Source organism: Schistocerca nitens, chromosome 6, assembly GCF_023898315.1.
Source record: "Schistocerca nitens isolate TAMUIC-IGC-003100 chromosome 6, iqSchNite1.1, whole genome shotgun sequence".
Classification (NCBI taxonomy): domain Eukaryota; kingdom Metazoa; phylum Arthropoda; class Insecta; order Orthoptera; family Acrididae; genus Schistocerca; species Schistocerca nitens.
Genome location: NC_064619.1, coordinates 167,124,645 through 167,142,408, shown reverse-complemented (window position 1 = coordinate 167,142,408; position 17,764 = coordinate 167,124,645). Strand labels below are relative to the sequence as shown.

The window sequence follows — 17,764 nt, the reverse complement described above, 5'->3', positions numbered from 1 at the left end:
TGCCGAATGGAGTTAGCAGTTGGTGGATCTTTGTTGAACTTCGTCCTGAAGTGTCGTTGCACTGTTATGACTGACTGATGTGAGTGCATTTCAAGCACGACATACGCTTTCTCGGCTCCTGTCGCTATTTTGTCTCACTGCGCTCTCGAGCGCTCTGGTGGCAGAAACCTGAAGTGCGGCTTCAGCCGAACAAAACTTTATGAGTTTTTCTACGTATCTGTAGTGTGTCATGACCATATGTCAATGAATGGAGCTACAGTGAATTTATGAAATCGCTTCAATCATTTGTAATAACCCTGTATATGCTGGAGCAGCAGTTTAAGTACTATGCTACAATAGTGGATCAAAAACACTCAACCTTATAGTACAGACGGTTTACAGGCCTCAAGAAGGAAATATCTTACATTTCATAATACAACTAGAGATAATTTTAATGAGGTTATGCAGACTTAACTAGTGACTAAATGTTAGTGGTGTCTTCAAAGTTGATTGTTTGTCATATGGTAATGATTGAGAACACCTAGAGTTGTTACTGTTCAGCTTTGGATTATTTGCCACACTTACATTCCCTCTGATTACTGAGGACATAGTGCAACACAATTTGTTTTTAAACCCCACAGTCTTCAGTGGCTTATTTGAAAAACTTATTAAGTCTGGTTTATCTGACCATATTAACAATGAAATAAACCATTTCCAATTGACACAGGTTGTAGATGAAAAGTACTATATAACAGATTGCAGATGAAAAGTACTATATCATAGCATTGTAAACAATGACTGGAAACAGTGTTTAGAGAGAAATTATACAAAAAACTAAGGGAAGAGATTTATAAAATATTCAAAGTAGATGGAAAATTTAAATCTTCCTTAAACATATTCATACAAAACAGTGAGTCTTGTTTTCCACTAAAAGGAAAAAGGATAAAATTGAAAAGAAGCGAGGATAAGAGATGTCTAGCTCACGAAATGAAAATATTTTGTGCGATGAAGAGGGTGTTCTACCTAATTCAGAGGACAAGCTGTAGTCATGAATTTTAAAAAGTGTTGGACATACAATTCATTTGCTTAAATTTAACTTTCATTAGCATGAAAAGCATTAAGGAGCATAAATGTAGTTTATTGTTAATACAGTGTACAGATTAAGTGCTTTTGATTTGCTTCTCTTTTGTAAATGTATACCTTGACTCATTCCACATTCCGGAATTATTGACAGGTTATGCGGAATATAATGAATGACTGAATGATCTACCTGATGTGTCAGCTACTGTGGGAATCAGCACCCCCACAAACAAGGAAGAAGAAAAGTTGCAATGGGCAGTGGCACGAATCCAAAATGATCTGTACATAATACTTGCAAATTATTTCTATTGCTAAAAAAGAAAGAAATGTAACTTCTCATTATGTGTTGGCTTGATGTGCTTCCTTTGCTTCCTACATGCAATTACTTTTTAACACTATTACTCCTCGCAGGATGCAGGCTAAGTATCATCTTCCTAATACTGAGTACTGATAGTCTCAAAGTCTGCAACCGATCTGGGTCCAACCACCGATGGGCAGTGGTTAAGTTAGTGCTGATGGGAGTGTTGAACTCTGTCTTCCTGGAGGTGTGGCACTGCTTGCTCTTTCCATTCACATACAGGTCAGAACCTTTTTGATGCCATTTCATGGTGTTGCACTGGTCAATGTGCAGTCAGTGCTTTAGGATTGCAGAGTAACCACATGGCAAGAAAAGCCTGTGCTCTTTTCTCCAGAATGTTAACACACACTCCTGAAACTAACTCATTTAGTCTTAAGCAAACAAGCTATCTTCCTCAACATTTCCACCATATATCTTTGATGCACCATAAAAATTATGTCTCCATTGATGTCACTAACAGACAATACCACACCACAATTTTGGTATATGTTACGCATTTCATGCCAAAAAATCCCACCACTGATGCCTAGGTACCTTTGGATATCACATCTACAATATGAAGAAGAAGTTATCCAAATGTGTTGACAATCTTGCTACAGGCTTTACAGACAGACAAAAAACTGCCTAGTTAATCCATAAGCATATTTATTCATTAAAAATCACCACCACTGACAATTATACACCAAAAAGTATTCTCTTTCACCCAGTGTAACACAGGGTTTGAGAAATGTATTCTTTACCAGAACACTCTATACTTCTCATCTTCCCTGGGATGAAGGAAAGAGTCTACATTCCCCAAAGTGCTAGTCCAACCCCCACCCAATGTAATCAATACCCTAAGTACATTCTTATAGTACTTTACTTCCAGTCCTGCACCTCACAGTTTGTTCTCCCTCTGTAGGCACTCCAGATGCAAGTCCCATCCCATTCACCCAACCAACACGAATCACAAACTCAACCACCCAGTTGCTAACCATACTGTAAGTCTAGTGACAGGTATTCCTTATTCAGTCATAAGTAGGGACACATATGAGAGCAGTCACATCAGCTATCAGCCCTGCTGCAACCAATTTGCAGTCATTTATATACTTAATAGCAAGCCGCATGAATGGCCATCTGTGGCCAATCACAAACTCAACCACCCAGTTGCTAACCATACTTATCATCACAAAACCAATTACTTCAACAGCTGCCACAATACTCATGCCATATACATCGAAGGAAAATGCCCCTCCACCACACACACTACCCCTATAATCCCGCTGGCCTAAACCACTGAGCTGACCTCACCTCTTCATACTCTCTCAACCCTTTCCTATGTCTTTGTCACATCCCAGTCCCTACCTGTCTCGAGATTCCTCTTTTCTATCAATTACACACACTAACCATTCAGCTATTTGATTGCTATCATGACATATGAATCACAATTGTGATGGCTAACAGTGTGAAATTTTGTAACTTTTTTCTCAGATAACTGTAAATTGTGCAGTTAAAATAAATGTATGTAGTAAATGCAAGGACAAAATTAAGAAACTGGATGAGCATATTTCTACTTTATCAGTGTTAATTTAAAAATTAAAAAAATCAGGGAGGTAAACATGAGTCAATGAAGATGCAAGACACTAATATTTCAGTAGAATACTTCAGAGAAAGTTTCATATGAAAATAGCAAGAGAAAATTAGAAAACATATACTATCAAAACAACTTAAATTTTGTGAATGATGACCAATTTCAAGTACTTTCAAATATGGACTGTCACAGTGCAGTGAATAAGGAACAACATGGAAAAAAATGGCCTGGAGACAAAAAAAGGAAGAATTTTTATGAAAAGCAACAGAAAGTGACAGAATAATATTAATTTGCCAACTTCAGCTTTTTAGAAAAAGTAATTAATTGTCCTAATTCAAAATGAGATATTTTACACTGCAACAGTAGGGTTGCAAGTAGCATGCACATATAAAACTGATCTGTATGCAGATAGTCAAGGGTGTGAAATAGCCACTGAGTTGCACAGCAGAAATTTTTGTAAGTCAGCAGCATATGAAACCAGGTGTCAATTTCTAGGCAGTGACTGCTATCAGTCTTGAAATATTTTCAGGACTGATCAACAGTGATTTCTGCATATTGCTTGCTAGAACACGTGATGTAGCAAAGAACAATATTGTTTTTTTGTTTCACAATTATGCTTTTAGGCTTGGTGATGATGAAGTCAATCTGCTTCGCAGATGCAATCAGACTTTTTGAAAAAACTACCTCAAAGAGAACAATATAGGAAAGAGAGTGATAGGGTCATCTTGAATTTTGGATGATCATACAATATCTTCCAGCTGCTTCAATAAACCTTTCATTGCAGCAATTGGAAGACGGGAGCAGTGGAAGAATGAAGCACAGTACTGTTCAGGGGACTCAGCCTGGTTTGCTAAAGAGTCAAAAACATACAGGGCACTGGGGCTGGGGTATATGGGTACACCCTAGACTAGAGAGCAATCTCTCAGGAAGCTGGCCAGATCATCCCAGGTGGAAACTGTAGGGTCCCTTTTAAAAATTTTGAGGGTTTCCTGAAAGTTTGGGATAGTGTTTTGGAGAAGCTAAACATTGGATGCAAAATTGTAAATGTCACCAAACTTGGACAACTAAATATCTGTACATTATTTGACAGCCAGGAAAGCAAACATTATGGGGATTACAATGTATCCTAAAGAGTTAACTAGTTACTTGGGCATATGCCCACTTGGATATCTGACAATGCAACAGCTCAGTACATCATATGATGACCAATTATGAAAATATTGTTTATTTATTTTTTTATTTATCTCTTGTTCCAGTGATCCATGTTGTGACACTATCACAGGATATGGAACGTGTCAATTTTACAAGCTTTTGGCCAGAATTTATGGTAATACATAAAACAAAACAAAAACAGTAAACAGTAACTTAGGTCCCACTACAAAAAAATACATTTTAGATATAGATAGAGATTACAAAACAAAAAACAGTAAACAGTAACTTAGGTCCCACTACAAAAATACATTTTAGAAAGCGATAAAGATTACAAAATAATAAGTGTTACAGAGGAATAAATATTGCAAAATATATGTTTACAATAAAAATATTCGGTATTACAAATGCAAATTTGGGCATACATTTGCAATTTACAATACAAGAGATGTTAAACACTGTAGTTCAGGAACTCTTCTAATGTATAAAATGATCCTTGCAATAGCAACTGCCTTAAGGTTTTTTTAAACAAGAGATCATCATCTACCAAACACCTAATTCTTGAAGGGAGGGCATTAAAAATCTTACAGCCACTGCAATGGACTCCTTTCTGCACCATACTTAGATTTGGCTGTTCATAGTGGATATCATGTTTCCTTCTAGTATTGTGACTGTGATATGCACTATTCAGCTTAAAGATGGATTTTTCTTTCCTTATGAAGCACATCAATGAGAATATATATTGCACAGTGGATGTAAGTATTTCAAGCTTCTTAAAAAGATTCCTGCATGTGGCTCTAGGATGGACTCTACACATGATCCTTATGGCTCTTTTTTGTACACACAGTACTTTTTTAGCCAGTGGCTGATTTCCCCAAAATATAATTCCAAATGCCATAATTGCATGAAAGTAACCATAATACGCTGACTTCATGGTTTCCATATTTATATAAGAAGAAACAATGCGCAATGCGTATGTTACTGAACTTAGTCTTTTGCACAGATCCACGATGTGGTTTGACCAATTCAGTTTGCTATCAATATGCAAGCCTAGGTATTTTGAGGAATCTACCCTGGTTATTGTCTGCTCACCTACCTTTACAAATATTTCCTCATCATTGGATGTTTTGTGGAACTGAATGTAGTTTGTTTTACAGTAATTTAAAATAAGACCATTAATGTTCACCATTTCATTTAAAACCTTATTTGCCGTTACCTCAAGCTTATCTACTGAATTATCAATAAGTAGTGTAGTGTCATCCGCGAAAATGGTGAATCTACAATATTCCGTAGAGAGAGGAGGATCATTTATAACTATAATAAAAAGTAGGGGGCCCAGAACTGAGCCCTGTGGCACTCCACATGTGATAGTACCCCATTCTGAAAATACTGGGACACCATCTTGACTATCTACTACAACTTTTTGTTTCCTGTTTGACAGATATGAGTCGAGCCATTTCCCTGCTGCACCACTTATAACGAGATGTGCAGCTTTTTGTAAAAGAATTTGGTGATTTACACAGTCAAATGCTTTTGTTAGGTCACAAAATATGCCAATCACTTTCAGTTTTTTGTCGATAGATTCCAAGAGTTTGCCAGTAAATGCAAATATTGCATCTACTGTTGACAAACCTTTCTGAAATCCGAACTGACTTTTGCTGAACCTATTGTGTTCACTGAGATGTTTAACTATCCTGGCATGCATTAGTTTCTCTAAAACCTTTGAAAAGCTTGTCAGTAGTGATATTGGCCTATAGTTAGCAGTATCCATCTTATCCCCCTTCTTATACAGTGGTTTTACAACTGCATACTTAAGCCTCTCAGGAACTATTCCTTGCTTAAGTGACGCATCAAAAATGTGGCTAAGGACTTTACTTACATGGCTGGAGCAGTATTTTAATAATTTGTTAGAAATGTTGTCAATTCCAGCAGAGTTTTTACTTTTCAGGGACTTAATAACTCTTTCAATTTCTTGAACAGTGACTGTTTTTGCCTTCATGTGTTGTACTGAACCAGGTACTCTAGCTTTCAAAAGATTGATGGCTTGCTTCATGGACCCTTGTAAACCTATTTTTTCTGTTACTGTTAAAAAATTGTTGTTGAATGTGTCTGCAACTGTTTTTGGATCGCTAACAAGTGTCAATAAATGTTGTAAATCAACATATCTCTGGTCATTAAGGTCAGACATTAGTGATAGAATATAATAAAGAATTGAAATAAAGCAAAAAATAGAAACATAAGTGAATATTATTGGACCGCAGCATTATTATGCCAAGAAGAAATCTGAGACAATAATTTTGGGAAACAGAATGGAAAATGCTTTTAGAACTTTTAGTTTGGAACATAGATATTACTACCCCAGTAAAGAAAATAAATGTCTATAAAAGTTAGCCTTCGCAAACAAAACTAGTACTAGATAATAAAACGGAAAGGCTGAAAAGAAGAATGGAGAACATGTTTAGAGTGCACAGATTGATCAGTTTGGAGTCACACAGAGAGTTCTATAAAATTGCAAATACTAGTATCACATAGGAGACTAAAAGCAGATCACATTAGCTAACAGATACCTCAACAAAAATAATCAGTGTTTGTAGATGCAATATGTATTGATAAAAAAATGTCTACTCACCAAGTGGCGGCAGAAGAAAACACAAAAGATGTGAAAATGCACAAGCTTTCAGAGACAGTGGCTCTTCATCTGGCAAGAGGGCTGAAGGGAAAGAAGGAGGTATGAAGGAAAAGCACTGATGAGGTTTAGGACATGGGAAGAATTACAAAAAAGTAGCCCAAAACCCCAGGTCATGGGAGTCTTACTGGATGAGAAGAGAATGGAAGACTCATTATTGATGCGTGCACTGGACAAGATTGGAAAATCTTATAACTTAAAGGTAGGCGATAGGTTAGCAAGCAAGATACACATTACTGAAAAAACACCATGAAAAAGTCAATAAGAGTGGAAAGTTAAAATTGTGTTGTAGATGGTAGACATGTGGGGATGATTAAAATAGACATGTTAGAAAATAAAAATATAGAAAAATGAAAGGGAGCAAAGAAAATAAATTTTTACTGAAAGGACTGCTGAGACCACAGAAATTAAGGTAAATTTAGGCCAGTTGTATGAGAAGAAACAATCCCAGATGGCACGTATGGCGTCATGTTGTAGAGCATGCTCTGCAAAAGTATATTGCGTGTTGCCAGCATAAATCCTCTGTCTATGCCTGTCCATTGTAACTGATAATTTAGTGGTAGTCATACTTACATAATAGCTGGTACACAAAATGTGCCATTTCACAGGTGGCTTTCCCTTTGACAGTATATGTTTTGCAAGTTACTGGCCTGGTGCAGGTGTTAGTAGGAGGGTACAGTTGGCAAGTCTTACAGTGGGACTGTCACAGGGGTAGGAGTCTAGATGCCTTACGGTAGGGAAACAGGTGTAGAAGGAGCATAGGGTCTGTTCAGGATGATAGTACTGGTGACAAGAAGTGTACACCTAGATTTTGTGTGTGTGTGTGTGTGTGTGTGTGTGTGTGTGTGTTTGGAGGGGGGGGGGGAAGGAGAGGGGCGGAGAATCAGCATAACTAGGATTGGATGTGATTGCTTAGGAAATCTGCTTTTGAACTAGGCTTTTGGGATAATTATGTACAGTGAAAGCTGAGGTGAGAATGGTGTCGTATTGCTGTAAAGATTTTGCATACGAACAAATATGTTTTACCTCGAATGACAAGGGTGTGTGGGAGGAAACATTTGACATGAGAAGGATGGCAGCTGTATTTTGTTTTTAGGTTTAATACCAACAAATGTGTGTAGCTGATCCTCACTGAGAATGAGCTCAACAACAAGGAAAGTGGCATGAGATTTGGAACATTTAAAAAATTAATAGAGAAAATCATGCTGTAAAGCATAGTGGAGCACTGTGATACAAGTAATGTCACAGATGACTTTTAACATGGCTTCAGAAGTGATCAGAGAGCCCTATCTGCAGCAATACAGTTTGTCCACAGTGTCATAGAGAAAATAAAAGAGTTCCCAAACAACAGGAGCGTTTTTATACTATCAAAATCTTTTCACAGAGTCCATCATAGTAAAATCTTAACAAAACTTGCAAGAAATGGTGTCAGAGGGAAGCTGATGGTTTTAACAAAGGATAGAAAACAGTGTTCAGAGGTTGAGTATGAGAATGGAGAAGTTAACTGTAAAAAATCTAAGAAAAGAAATATAAATTTTGGTGTGCCACACTGCTCCATAGTTCACTGCCCCTTGAACTGAAACCACTGTCTAGGCGCATTTTTAAAAAGGATTTTGAAACTGATGTATATGTAAATGTCTATACAATAAGGAACTCTCTCTCTCTCTCTCTCTCTCTCTCTCTCTCTCTCTCTCTGTGTGTGTGTGTGTGTGTGTGTGTGTGTGTGTGTGTGTGTGTGTGTGTGTGTTTTATGAGATGGACAGACAGTGGGGGTGGAGGAGATGGACAGAGAAAGGCAGAGAGGGAAGGAGAAGGAAATGGACTTATTCAGGGGTGAGGGGAAGATGGACAGAGAGAGAGAGGTGGAAAGGATATGGGCAAGAGCGGGTTGAGAAGGACGTGGAGAGTGGGAGGGAAGAGGGGATGGACAGAGGGCAGGGTGAGGAGGAGCTGGACAAAGAGGAGGGAAGGAGGAGATGGAGAAAGAGAGAGGAGGAAGAGATGGACAGAGAGGGGGAGAAAGAGATGGACAGTGAGAGAGGGGAGGAGGGGAGGTGTAGTAAGCAGATAGAGGATATAGAGGGGTAGTGGGCAGATGGAAAAGGAAGTGCAGTGGGTATAAGATACCCCTACTGCAGCTGTGGATAAGGGTGAGAAAGGTATTAAGTAAAAATGTTCTAAAATGCAGGAATTCATAATGCACTATCCCATTGCAACAGAAGAAAACAGTGAAAAGAACCTTCACAAGTGAGTAAACTTGTAAAATTTTTTTTTGTCTTGTCAGACAGTTGACTGGGCTTTTGTTTCAACTTCATACCCATATACCCAAGTTTCATTACCTGTTATAACCTTCTTTAGAAATTCTGGCTCATTGTCAACTTCATCAAGCAGTTCCAGAGCAATGTCTATGTAATGTTGTTTTTGGTTGAAATTCAACAATTTCAGAAGAAAGTCATTGGTAATTGATGTGCTACAGTGTCCAGTGCAGTCATCATCTCCACACCTCCTCCACCCTCTTTGAATCGTTCATTCCACTTGTAAAACTCTTGTCTTAGTAGATTCACCAAAAGCCTCAGTCAACATTTTGAATCTTGTGCTGCACTTTTCCTGTTTTTCAAGCAAAATTTAATTCAAATTCTGTGTTCCATCTTTTTGAAAGTGAAAATTTGCCAAGCACTCAAAAACAGTTATAAGTTTTTTGACTGTCAACAATAAACTATATATTCAAAATAGTTGAAAATGCAAACATACAAGAGAAATGTCTACAAACAAGATAAAAAAAATTTGAATATCGGATGTATAAATCTGACAAAAATAAAAAAAATTCCCATTAGTTTTTGATCATGCCTAGTATGCCAAAAGTATGAAGTGCATTTTGTGTATTATTTGTGCTGCTGAAAGTCTTAACCAGGTCACGAGAATGAACCAGTTCATTTGTCACCATGTTTAGGGACCAAAGATCATGCTACACAGCTGAATACCACAGATAACTTTAACATTCTGTCTGGGGTCACATAGTGTAAAACAGCAGTGAATCAGATATATAATCATGAAATATACATGATGTACATGAATGCATATCACCCACAGACATATTTCAGAATTTTTCCTCTTTATGCAATAAGGAAGCATAACTTTGGTGTATAAATAACATACACTGATAAGTAAAAACATTACGTCCTGCTTAAAGGTTGATCCACCTTCCAAGTACAATACAGTAGCAATTCTGTATGATATGGATTTTAAAGTCCTTGGTAAGTTTGTGGCACCCGATGTTTATGTGCAGGTCATGCAATTGATAGTGTCCCAGTTATGTTGCATTGGGTTAAGATCAGGTGAATTTGTGGGCCAAGACATCAATGCGAAGTCACTATCATGTAGTCACTGTAACATGATTCTGAACTTGTGACATGGATAAGTATCCTGCTGAAATAAACCAAAATCTTCGAGGAAGACATCAAGTATGAAGGGATGCAGGTGGTCCCCAGTAATGTTTCACATAGTCTACACCCATTGTGGTGCCATTGATAACTACCGCAGATCCCATGGAATCCCAGCTGAATATCCCCCATAGCATAATACTGCCGCTAACAGCCTGCGTCCTTGGTGCGGTGCATGATTCAAGCAGCACTTGCCTGGATGACAGTGTATCTGAACACGAACATCAGTCTGGTTTAATAAGAAATGTGATTGATATGACTAGGCTATCCATTTCCATTGATACATGGTCCCAGCTTGATGATTCCATGCCCAATGCAGTTGTAAGTGATGATATCATTGGATCTGCTGAAGTTATATGTTCAACAATGGCACTGAACAATGCACTCCTAAAAACCTGTTCCTGCACTAGCATTGTACTCTGTCACTGAACAAGGTGGCGTAGTGGTTATCACAATGGATTCACATTTGCGAGGACAACAATTCAAATACATGTTCAGCCATCCAGATTGAGGTTCTCTGAGATTTTCCTAAATTGCTTCAGGAAAGTGCAAGAGTGGTTCCTTTGAGAAGGCATAGCTGATATCCTTCACCATCCTTGAAATATTCCTAGCTTGTGCCCCGTCTCTAATGTCATTGATGTTGACAGGACATTAAACCCTAATCTTCCTTCATTACATTTTTTATACACTGTTACTGAATCTCGCACAGATCACTATCTTTCCTCCTTTACAGACTGTGCAAGCATCAGGCCTCCACATTCTGTGATGAGGTGGGGACATCCGACACCTTGACACCTTCTTATGGTTTCACTGTCCTGCTCTTCAACCACTTAACATAGATGCTTGTGGGTCATGGCAATAGCATGTGAACAGCCAATCAGCTTCGTCATATCTAAGATGCTCATCCCAAGTGCCAGGCGATAACAGTCTGTCCTCTGTCAAAGTCGCTTATGTCAGCATATTCCCCATTTTCAGCCCAGATAATCACCTGAATTATTCACCATTAATCTCTGCTTCACTTACTTACTTTCCTTAGCATGTCACTGCCCACAACCCCAACAAGTGGCATTCAATCTTGTAGTGGCACTAGTCATAATGTTTTGACTCACCAGTGCATAAGTAAATCTCCTGACATTGTCCATTCATGTAACAATACATGTTACAAGCAGAAAGTTAAATAAAATATAAAAGTGTCAGTTCGCATGTTTCTGCTGGCACTGGGAGCCATTGGTCATCTATCCCCACTGGTGTAAGAAACAGTTTCAGTTAATTTTAAATTTTGTTGTATTGTCAGCTGAGAAGTATTTTGCTTATGATAACTATATTGAAACTGAAGGTTTTGCAAGTTCTACAATTACTCATCTAAAAAGAATTTTTGTGTGGATGCTGATAACCTCAATCACAAGCACCCTGAAACTGAATCAATAGCAGAAAACCACTACTTTTATAAACTGTGACTTAATTATTTGCAGTAAATTCTTTGTAGTTTAATTTGATGAGGTTTTAAAGATATTATTCAAGAAAGATGTTCCCAAAACTAATTTTGGCATGATATAACAGAAAGGTTCTCCAAACATCACAGTAGATCAGGCTTTTATAATGAGGAATCTGTCATTCATTCACATTTCCTGTTCCATAAATCCCTTCATGAAGGAGAGCCATCAGGGCAGTAGTAAGTGTCCCTGTACAGTATACTGACAACCAATCATCCTTAATGCTAATTTGCTGGCACTGGTAATCATGGGAATTACATCTGGATTTCTTTTATACAGAGGGGTCAAGAAAAATGTAGATACTCTTTAATAGTTAATATCTTTGGAACAAGGTGACATACCGTTGCAATTTTGCATGGTAGTGTAGTCCACTGTTTTCTCAACAGATCTTGGTGCACATTTTCCAGCAGTGATAGTTCAGCAATGAATAAAGTAAGATTGTTGTTTGACTATATGAGGCCGTATTGAAGTGGAACTGGAAGTACGGAACTGTGATGGGGGTACAATGGTAGTGGTGTAATTTGTATGGAACTCAGTCACCAACATGCAAAACAATTTATCATATTTGGAATAAATTTGGAGCTGATGGTACTGTTCAGGATATGCATAAGGAAAGGTCTGGCAGACTAAAGGCATCAACAAGTCCAGCTTCCAGCACTGCTGTGTTGCAACATTTTATTAGGTCACCTTAAAAATCTGTGAAGTAGGATGCATATGAAAGTGGGGGAAGCTGATCAAGTGTACGACAAATTCTGAAGGCTCCAAAGTGGAAAATGTACATTTCAAGATCACTGCACGCTATGAATGAGGATGACCCAGATCGAAGGTTGGAGTACTGTGAGTGGTTTGAAGGCATGTTTAATGAGGATGGTGTTCAGGGATGGTTATCTGGTCTTACAAGGCACAATTCAAACTGAATGGTACTATGAATTGCCACCACTGTGTGTAATGGGCTCCTGAACATCCTCACATTCATGAGGACAGTCATGTTAATCTACTGGCTGTTAATGTGTGGTGTGGTCTGTCAGTGTGCAGTTTGATTGGGCCATTCTTCTTTGAAGATACCGTAACTGGTGAGCTTTATCTTCATATGGTGCAATCTGAGAGGTATTTGGAAATGAAAGATTTTACCTAAAAAAAATATTGTGCTCCACCTCACTATCACAGAGATGTCTGAGCCTACTTAGATGAAAATCTACATTGATGATGGATAGGTTGAAGAGGAGCTGTTGAGTATCCATCACAGTCTCCAGACCTTACACATCTCGACTTCTACCTATGGGGACCCTGAAAAATGAAGTTTATCAACAGAAGGCAGCTAAACTGAATAAGCTATGAGAAACCATCAAGGTGTCCTGTGAGCTATCACTCTGGCAACACTGACAGCCATAGTTCAGTGGCTTCAACATTGTTTGGCTGATAATTTGGTTCACTTTGAACAATTTAGCTTAACCTACTCTTTTACATGTGGGCAATAAATAGAGGGCATTCGCTATCAAGTATGATGTAAACCTAGGTTAGCTCCATGGATTTGTAAACAGTGGCCTCAGTTGGACTAGTGCTTGCACATATCTGAGTTAGACTGGAATATGTGTCGTTATAATTACATTAAATCTACATGACTACTTGTAAAGCACTAATGATAGCTGCACTATCAGTTGAAATCTAGATTTGCAATGCAATAAACAAGCATCAACTCCCCAGCTAATTTGTCTCTTCCCTGAGGCAGGCCACTGCAACTTGGCCAAAATGTCTATTTTTTTTTTAGTATTTAAAGTATTTTGTATGATGATGTGACAGTACGTCCAAAAGGATTTTAATGAAATTGGCAATGCCTTCAAAAGACTAAGTACTTATATCATTGACCTGTAAGGGCAGGAAGTTTACTACTGCATATAAAAGCTGGAACTATTGAGGAAGATGAAGGAAAAGTTACTCAATGATTTGGCATTTCTCAAGAGGTTCCATGACAACCCTGTCATTCTGAGATTCCTCAGAATTCCGCCCCAGCTGGATACCATCTACAAGTGAGCTGGCCATTGTTTGTTGAAGGAAAGGATCCAACAACTACATAGCAGTCTGGACACCAACAACAGAGTGCTGGTCCTGAAGCATCCATGGTTATCAATGAAACTGTCAGAAATTGAAGCAAAATTCATGAAATATGTAAGAGAAGACTGCATGGAAAAATAATTCCTCTGCAGTCACTAGAAGAAGAAATTCAAGGAACTGACAGGGACGGCACATGGTACATGGAAAGGGGTGGGTGCATCTCAGACCATCACAAACCTGTTGTCAGGAACTACCAGCTATGCAACAGCGTCATTACTGTCCAAGGATTAAACTTTCATTACTGTCCAAGGATTAAACTTCTCCAGTGATGCCAAATAAAAAAAAAAGCACACCGTCTTCAGGCCATGAGTGGCCTACCGGGACCATCTGACCACCGTGTCATCCTCAGTGGAGGATGCGGATAGGAGGGGCGTGTGGTCAGCACACCACTGTCCCAGTCATTATGATGGTATTCTTGACCGAAGCCGCTACTATTCGGTCGAGTAGCTCCTCAATTGGCATCATGAGGCTGAATGCACCACGAAAAATGGCAACAGTGCATGGCAGCCTGGATGGTCACCCATCCAAGGGCCGACCACGCCTTACAGCGCTTTAAGTTCGGTGATCTCACGGGAACCGTTGTATCCACTGTGGCAAGGCCATTGCCTGATGCCAAATGAGAGAGGTAATCAAAATACCGAAGCAGCCTGACAATATCAACAGGGTAGGTGGCTACAGGCTCTTAGCAGTCATGGTATGACAGAGCAGATGTGATTGCAGGGCACAGTCTCACTGAACTCTGCTGCGACCGGCTAAACAAACAACGTTTGCGCAAAGATGAGACTGCATCAGCTGTAAGTCTTTTGTTTATAGGCACAACTGAATCACAGTATTTTAGCTGCATCATCAGTTGCAATAAAAGTAAGTCATGTTCTGATCGAGAAAAGAGAGTGGGATGACCCAGCACTAATAATGAGCAACTTTTGCTAAGTAGCAGATGTCAGACATAAAATAATTAGATGTGTTGATATGAGTATCTCGTCTTTCTTGTACAAGCTTCTTAGGTTCTGGTGGACAAGTCCAAACATATTATGATTTTTACCGTTTGTGCTGTCCAAACCACCATTTTTTGTTTTTCTGCTGATTGTTGCAAACTCTGTCTATTGTTATTCAGCAGCTCTACTTTCTGGAAACATTTACACTAAAAAGGCCCTGTGGAACTATTCAAAATCACATGGATTGAACAGATGGTGCTCTTGTTACACTGGATGTTCTGGAAATCAGTTGTGTAAGTAAGCTCTTACCAGAAACATTCAGATGTAACTTCTATCATGGTATGTAGGGTGTGACTGCATGAAGAGTGGTGCATCAGCCACCCATGAGTGATTGTTATATTCTGTAAAGTGACTTCTGAGGCTCTACACTTACATTTTCAACAGAACACTTCATCCAGAGGCTGTTATATTTCCCAAAGAGTTGCGTAATCTTCACATTTGAGCGAGAATCATTCCCAGCAAGGTGCATGATGTCATCATTAATCACATAGCTGTAGTCCAAATTGTTTGCAGCAATCCCCAGAGAGGCTGTCACATGTGACATTGCTGAGTCCTACACTTTGCTTAAGAATAATAGTTACCTGGTATTCACTACCCAAAGGATTCTATATTAGTTCAGGCACCCTCTCCCATGACAACTCCTATCAGAAGTTCCCTGACAACTCCCTAGCAGAAGGGCCCTCTTAGTATTTCCAGCCTCCCAACTTCTACTAACCTTAGCTTCCACTTTTCTCCCATCCTTGTCACAATGTATCTAAACTAGTTGGGTTATCCATGCACTTTCAGCCACAGTCCAGAACAGTAGAGCTGCTAGATTGTAGGTAACGGACTTGCAGCTTCTCTTTAATATAGCACAGTGGGACCACACATTCTGTAACTGATGATTCCGGAATACTCAGTACATATGTTGCATATTATACTAACTTAGTTTATGTGTGTAATTGAGACTATACTTACTGTAATTCACTTGGAGTGTCATATGTAAGTAATTTTGTACTACACAGCCAGTTTAATAATGAAATTAACTGTCTCCAAAAACAGTCTGGTTTGTGAAAACATAAGTATTCTTAGCATTTCAGACTCTTCATAATTTCAGTAATTTGAATATTAATAAAGAATATTGTTACTGAGGTCAATTTGATGTAATTCCACACAACATCGTGAATGTCTTAGTAAATTATTAGCAAGATTGTAACTTTACAACAAGCCAATACCTTTCCAATCTGAAATCTATTTTTAATTGTAATATTGTAATGATCATGTGTGCCATACTGTAGAAATATGTTACACATTCTTGTAAAATTATATAAGGAACGTGGTGCAAGCCTAATAAGGGGAGTTGTTAGCATGCTTCTGGGATGCAACTCCATACAACCTGAATGTATAAAATTTAATTTTTTGACTGTATGAAACAGTTTAGTTAATATTCAGTATCAACTATATTATTTCAAAGCTTGAAGCCCCAGGCAGCAAGATTTTAAAATATGGACTTGGTTCAATGCACAGTTACACCCCCCCTCCCCCCCCCCCCCCCCCAACATCAAATGAACAACAGCTTAAAAGATTGTGTTGTTGTGGTCTTCAGTCCTGAGACTGGTTTGATGCAGCTCTCCATGCTACTCTATCCTGTGCAAGTTTCTTCATCTCCCAGTACCTACTGCAACCTACATCCTTCTGAATCTGCTTAGTGTATTGATCTCTTGGTCTCCCTCTACGATTTTTATCCTCCACACTGCCCTCCAGTGCTAAATTTGTTATTCCTTGATGCCTCAAAACATGTCCTACCAACCGATCCCTTCTTCTAGTCAAGTTGTGCCGCACACTTCTCTTCTCCCCAATCTTATTCAATACCTCCTCATTAGTTACGTGATCTACCCACCTTATCTTCAGCATTAAAAGATAAGTGAAATGAATTCACAAGTTACATTTCAATCCTTTTGTCAGATCTTTCAGTCTTTCCTTCTCATCCCATCCAGTAAGTAATCCATGATCCGGGCTTCTGGACGAATTTTCCATAGCTCTCCCCACTTCCTAAACCTCACCACTCCTTTTCCTTCATCCCTCTTCCTTCCCCTCAAACCTTCTTCCAGAATTAGGAGCCACTGGCTCCAAAATATTGCACTTTTCCTTAACTTTTATATGTGTTTTCTCATGCCACTGCATTTATCCATCCAATTCTACTATAGTTTCAAAAACTGATTATTTTCATTGATATGTTAGCCCCTGCCTGATCTGGCATGTTTGACCACGGTTCACTTATCTAGCTTATTTCTAAACTTGCTGCTCCCAGCTTCAGGTCTCAGCTGTTTGAGCCTTAGATAAAAGACAGAGGATTCAAAGGAAGATTAGAATTTAATGTCCCGTCTACAATCTGTTCATTGGAGATAGAGCATGAGCTTGGGGGTGGACATGGGTGGGATAGGAAATTCCTCTCAACTTGTTAAGGAAGCCACTTGAAACTTAAATCTGACTGCAAATAAAATTTTGGAACTACTGCATTGTCTTACCCAGTTTTGAGAAATAGGGATGAAAGAGGAGTGAGGAGGAAAAGATAGGATCTACAGGAAGATAGCAGAGTTAGCAAAGCAAAGTATGTCATGTATTGTAATTAGTCATAATTGGCAAAAAAGACAATAAATAGTAGATTTTTTTTAAAAAAAATATGTAAAACTTTTCTGCACATGAAAGCAGATTTGAAGGAAAATGTCCCAAACCAACAAAATTTGATGAAGATTTTCAACATTGTGCTTATTAACTCACCATTCTAAAAGAGGAGCCTGTAAAATGTCAAAGAAGAATTGTTAGAATATGAATATTATCATTAACTGTCAAAACACATATACCAGAAGAACAGATGATACAAAAATGCCATAAAAAAAATCATCGTCATTGTTGTTGATGG

The 17,764-nt window shown here is 38.5% G+C and overlaps 1 long non-coding RNA gene across 1 annotated transcript in view; it reads right to left on the bottom strand.

Annotated features, from left to right (window-relative positions):
• Positions 1 to 17,764, bottom strand: part of LOC126263053 (uncharacterized) — a 40,933-nt gene that overhangs the window by 18,564 nt on the left and 4,605 nt on the right. The gene's annotated exons all lie outside the window — the stretch shown is intronic.